The sequence below is a fragment of the Vipera berus genome (genome assembly GCF_964194415.1).
Source record: "Vipera berus genome assembly, chromosome: 2".
NCBI classification, from domain to species: domain Eukaryota; kingdom Metazoa; phylum Chordata; class Lepidosauria; order Squamata; family Viperidae; genus Vipera; species Vipera berus.
Genome location: NC_138203.1, coordinates 122,265,426 through 122,271,911, shown reverse-complemented (window position 1 = coordinate 122,271,911; position 6,486 = coordinate 122,265,426).

Below are 6,486 nucleotides of genomic sequence, written 5' to 3'. Positions count from 1 at the left end.
ATCAGTATTGTGGTTGCCCTCAGGGGGCCGGGTGGGTATGGCCAGGGTGGGCGTGGCCTACTGGGTGGGCGTGACTAGAGTGCGTATGACCTACTGGGTGGGCGTGGCCAGCTCTACATCGTTCGCATCAAGGGTGCCTATGGGGGCCTGGGCAGGAGTGGGACAGATCTGAGGGTCTCTGGCGGAAGGAGGGTCTCTGGGCCGGGGCCAAGGCAGTGGGGGCCGTTCCCTCACTGTTTCCAGGATGGCTTCGTGGGCCGCATGAAACCACTTCGCGGGCCGGATCCGGCCCCCGGGCCTTGTGTTTGACATGTCTGCTTTAGGGAATGAAATTTGGGGAAGGTACGATGGCCAGTTAGGAGAGAAGGACATGTAAAGTGTAAAGAGAATTGGCGGGAACATTTTGATGAAAAGATAGAGCCATCACTTCAACAGAGTCTGAAAGACACTCGGGGCCTCCCCCGGGCCTTGTGTTTGACATGTCTGGTTTAAGGGATGCGGTGGCTCAGTGGGTTAGGACGCTGAGCTTGTCGACCAAATGGTCAGCAGTTTGGTGGGTCTAACCCGAGTGCCGCATAACAGAGTGAGCGCCTGTTACTCTTTCCAGCTTCTGCCAACCTAGCAGTTCGAAAGCATGTAAAAATGCAAGTAGAAAAATAGGGACCACTACGGTGGGAAGGTAACAGCGTTCTGCGCACATTTGGTGTCTAGTCATGCCGGCCACATGACCACAGAGACGTCCTTGGACAAGCGCTGGCTCTTTGGCTTTGAAACGGAGATGAGCACCGGCCCCTAGAGTTGGAAATTTACAGAATCTTCAAAGTCTTTACAAACCCACGGAGCTCTAACATTTCAGGGTGGATGGAGCATAGCAACAAATTGAATAGAGAGTGTACAAATTTGTTGTGAAGATTTCTCTCTCCTGACCCTAAGCTACAATCTGGAGAAAAGGATATAATTGATTAGATGTAGGAAAGTGGGAATGATGATGGACTTTACATTACACATTAAGCTACTGCCTTGGTTGATCTCATAGGTTCTTCAGGCAGGAATTATAAAATGTTTGGAGAGGTGGAATCTGAATAAAGAAAGAAAAGCCCTAGACTGGGCTAGCTCTACTCTGAGCCACATTTCATTCTCTACCGATTTTGAGTAGGGAAATGCAATATATTTTAATACATGCTTGACACTCCAGTAGAAATTGTGACACAGAAAAATGCGGTAAGTGCTTTAGCTTTTTCTACAGTTAACAAATAGGATCCCATATTAGCTTATGATGTCTGCCTTTAATGGTGGACCAGTTTCCCAGGAATATTGCATAGCATAACTTCTGATGGATAGCAGAGATTTCTACGTTTTGATTTCTAAAACAGTTGCAAATAGATATGGATGCTCAGGATTTAGGGACATTGCCATGTTGTTTCATGGAGCTTAACTAATTGATATTTTTAGCCCAAGATCAAAACTAAAAATAGGACATTGGTAGTAGTCCTCAAGTAGAGTCCCCATTTTCTCTTCTTAAATGGCTGTGCTAATTACCAGGCAATCAGAAAGCTTAAGACAAGAGGTCCCCAACCTCCGGCCGCAACCCACTACTGGGCTGTGGCCTATTCACAACCAGGCTACGGGCCAGTGCACATGCGCAGCTCAATTCACGTGAGCAGACCAGTGTGCATGTGCTTACAGCTCAAGTATTCAGCTTGCAGTTGAGCTGTGTGTGCATACGCAAGTACACTGGCCTGCACGAGTTGAGGTGCATGCACGTGGATGCATGCCTGCCCACTGCTTGTGCAGCCTGGTTCTCTCCCCCCCCCCCCCGAAAGTCCAAGCCTCAAAGGTTGTGGACTGCTGGCTTAAGACAGAACATTTCTAAGGATGATGTTTATAATCAAAATATGTTAGACGTAAAATGTATTTCAAATTAGCGGTTAAAATTCTAGCACAAGGAAGTCGCAGGAATGAAGAAGGGGTGTGGAGGAATTTGGAGAAGTACTCCTGGGTGTGGGGAGAATATTTAGGGTCAGAGTTTATAAGGATCCTCTACTTAAAAGCAATATGCTATATAATACTTGAAGAATATAAATTTCAGCAAATCTATATACATTTATGCAGTGCTTTTTTTGTCAAAGAAAAAGGTGCCGGAACTCACACATGTCATACAACCCACCTTGCCTACCCTACAAGGTTCCATCCAAAAAAGGTGCCGGAACTCCGTTCTGAGCGTTCTATGAGGAAAAAAGCCCTGCATTTATGTAGATATTACCCATGCAAATTGTTCAGACTTAATACCTACTTCTTTTTCAGTCTAGTTACATTTACTAGTCAGTGATGGTGAACCTTTTAGAGACTGAGTGCCTAAACTGCAACCCAAAACCCACTTATGTATCGTCGGGTGCTGGGTGGGCATGGCCCATTGGGTGGGCGTGGCCTATTGGGTGGGCGTGGCTGCGGTGGTAACGGCAGACTGAGTGGAACTAAAAAGTTCAATAAAATTCCAACTTTGCGAGATCTTTTTTTTTCCCTGAGAAGTTGAAATTGATTGAATCTTTTTTTTTTTTTGCACACGGCAGAGGAGGCCTAAAGCGAAAAGGTTTTATAAAACCCAGCTGAAGGCCTAGGACTGGGGTGACGGTGCGCATGCCCACAGAGAGGGCTCTGTGTGCCACCTGTGGCATGCGTGCCATAGGTTCGCCACCACAGTACTAGATTGTCTCACTTGGCACAGTATTCTCCAAGGTACAATTCCACTAACTCCAGAAAAGAAGGAATGGATCTAATTTGGTCTTAATTTTTAAAATGTGAAATATGGGAGATGGTGCAGTTTTGCTTGTATGTATGCGGTGGCTCAGTGGGTTAGGACGCTGAGCTTGTCGATCAGAAGGTCAGCAGTTTGGCGGGTCAAATCCCGAGTGCCGCGTAACAGAGTGAGCGCCTGTTACTCGTCCCAGCTTCTGCCAACCTAGCAGTTCGAAAGCATGTAAAAATGCAAGTAGAAAAATAGGGGCCGCTACGGTGGGAAGGTAACAGCGTTCCGTGCGCCTTTGGCATCTAGTCATGCCAGCCACATGACCACGGAGAAGTCCTCGGACAAGCGCTGGCTCTTTGGCTTTGAAACGGAGATGAGCACCGGCCCCTAGAGTTGGAAAAGACTAGCACGCATGTGCAGGGGAACCTTTACCTTACCTTTATGCCCTTTTACCTACTGAATGGATTGGCAGTCAGGACACTAGCTTAATTTGGTGTATTGTGAATGAACAATAGGATTCAAATGGTGGCTTATTTCACACCTTCTCCAGTGTTCTTTTTTTAACCTATGCAATAATTGTTTGCTATAAGCAAATGTCGTTTTGGATAGAGTAAATGCAAAGTATAATTTATAGCTTCAAAGTTGGAGTTAGAAAATATTGGTGAAATAATACACACATAAAGCATAATTGTGAATATAAAACGTAGTACAATTGGATTTTTAAAAATCATCGTAAAGCAATAGTATCAATGCTCCTTCATCCAGAAAATCTGAAACTGACACAGCAGATAAGAATGAAGTATTCTTTGTTATCTGACACTCAACAGAAGTAGCAAGGAAAGCAACGTCTCTGATTTAGCCAGCAGAGGGCGCCGAAACACTATGAGAATCTGTTTTCTATTGCAGCTATGCAGTTTAAATATCCCTTGTACCCTTAACCCTTTTCTAGGTCATCAAGTTATAATATAGTTCTTCTTGGCTCTTAATTCTTTGTTCTCTCCCTAAAAAAAACAATGGTGGTTGATTGCTTTTGGAAGCCCACTCCTCTGATTCCCTTCAAGCTTTTCAACTCCAGACTTGCCCATCTCATCCACCCCATTTCAGAGTTCAGGAATGCAGGCCTGGAGCTGAGTCACCTAAGCTGAGTGTAAACACAGCCCTAAACTGGAGTGGCTGCCTTATAGGGGAGAGATTCCAGTGCCCTCCCTCCCTGCTTCCATCAGCCAGGAACAGGCCTGAATAGATTGGCGCTTTGCCTACCCCACCCCCATTCTGGCTTCACACTCCTGTTCCTATCTCTGAGGGGGGGAAAGCTCAGCTCCCTTTTCTGTAAAGCTAGGAATTAGGCAATGATGGCCTTGTGAAAGAGGCAGGTCTATATCTGACCAATAACTCTGGGGGCTTTTCACTCCCTCAGTTGTGTATGATTTATGGATATTTATTTCTTCCTAGTGTGGCTGCATTTTTTAATGCCAGCTAACATTAGCCTTGGATCTCTAACCCCATCCCACAAGCAAGCAAGAGCAGAAGCACAGCTGACTGGCTGCCCCACCCTTCCCTTCCAAGTGCCCATTGCTCAACTCCCTTCTTGACCCCAAGGCAACAACCCATCCCATTAATAGGAAGTCTCTTCTATTGATGCTGCAATCTTCCGAGCAAGAAAGGAAGCCATTCAGGGACATGAGGAGTTGGCAGGCTCTCTTACAATACATCTGTCCCTGAAGTCATGCTTGCCTGCCCTTCTTTTCAGAGCCAGAAGTGCTGCCTCTCTTGGCTTTGATGTAATGCTCTTTCTGAAATAAGGGGAAAGAAATCCTGAAATGTAGCCAACCCCCCCAACTTTATTTCAACAAGACCACCCCACTGTATGCTCCCTCTCATACAGCGGCCCTGGAGAAGGGACCCAGCAGTTCCGTCTCGCAGGGCTCCCATTCTAAGGAAGAGACACCATCTCCCACCCAGCTGGGAATTCTCAATGACTCTTGGGTCTATCTCCATCCCTCTCTCTCCTAATCTCTCATTCCACCGCCTCCCACCAGCAGCTTTCATCCTTGCAAGGCCAGATTCCTGAGGGGCTGAGGTAATGGCTCTGGGTGGGAGGCGGGGGAGTGGGAGGGCCTGGCTGCCCTGCTCACCCCGTTGTTGCTATCATCATCAGGCAATAAGCCAAGCCTGGTCTTGAGCATCCGGCTCTCAGTTCCTCTGGGCCAAAGCCAACGCCCAAGGCCTGCTGGAGATCCAACAACTCTTCAAGCTGCTCGGCAGGCTCTGCATTAGCAGTGAAGCAGAACTGAAAGAGACGGAGCCTGTTGATGCTCTCCAGCCTATTCCTTTCACCCTTTCACTCATAGGAATCCACTTCCCATTCTACAATTGCACTTAAGAAGAGCTGTTGTCAAAGTTGCTTTGGCCAACTGTTGGAGGCCTGTCTGGAGCACCTCTTCTCCTTCATGGTTTTAAGAACTGAAGGGAGAACAGGCCAATGTTCTTGTAAGCCTCGTGTGCAGCAAACTGTTCCTTTGCTTCAGAATTCTCTACTCAAGATTACTCATGCAAGTTAGCCAAGCTGTATCACTTGCTAAACCAGTATTTATTAATTACCAACACTCTGCCTGCTATACAAGGGTCATTGTTCTCCGGAATCACTGCTTTGCCTTGCTGCTTCTTACATTTTTCAGTGGGCCTCCTAGCTCAAGGACCCTAACTATTTCCTATTTCCCCAAGGCCAGCACTGCCATTAGTAGAAAAAGCAACTGCATCTGGCAAAGCATATCCTGCACCGGTAAAGAAATGGCAGGGGCTGATCTCTCAGGGTTGCTGTGAAGTTAAAATATGGATGAGAAAAGAGGAAGACCGTGAATCCCAGGTTAAACCTCTGGAGAAAAAGTGAACTACAACTGTAACCAGAGTGTAAATAAGACCATGATCAGTTTGATGCATGGAATGGGCACAGCGAAGGGAAAGCGTGGTTCCCATTGTCTAAGGCAGCAAAATGGCTGATCCTGCACACTCTTGTAAGAGATGGCCCCTCTCACCTTTCAAGTTTGAGAACAGTCAATTTCCAGCTTTTCTAAGATGAACTGGCCTTCCTTACCTCCCAGTTGTTAGCAAAGGCTGATGACAAAAACGGAAAGCATTGCAGTCTGTTCAAATTGGGAAGCTCAGCTATTGCAGCGTCACTGCAGCGTAAGTAGAACTGGAGTCAGCCCCTTTTCCAGTCACCTTCAACCCTGCTGAACTTTGCTTGAAAGTGCAGTCGTCTGTGCAGTCATGCAGTGAACTCACTTGCTACAGCTCATGGTTGCTTCGTACAGGCCCAGGCAGAAGACCTGTATGGAAAGCTGGCACCAAACCTCTAAAAATACAGAAAGAAGGCCCTTTGGCCATTCATAGCAGGGCCCACGAGAGGGGGATGGGGCAGGGAGCAATAGGGGCACACACACAAAATGTGTTTCCCTCAGTCAGATGCAGCAGGGTGTGTCCCAGACTTCTCCTTCCCCACTTTGCCCTCCCATTCCTTGCAATCTGCTTCCTCCAGGGCAAGGAATTTTTTTTTTTAGCCTTTCAATCTAGACATTCAACCGCAGGTCGACCTTTGTGTGATACGTCTCTTAACAAGGAGCCCTGACATCCTGTCCGGACATGGGGCACAAATGGACTGCTCTTTCCCTTCCTCCCTAGCCCCGCGGTTTGTTAACGATATTCTCCACAAGTCAGAGAGGGGGAAGTATGCAGGGCCT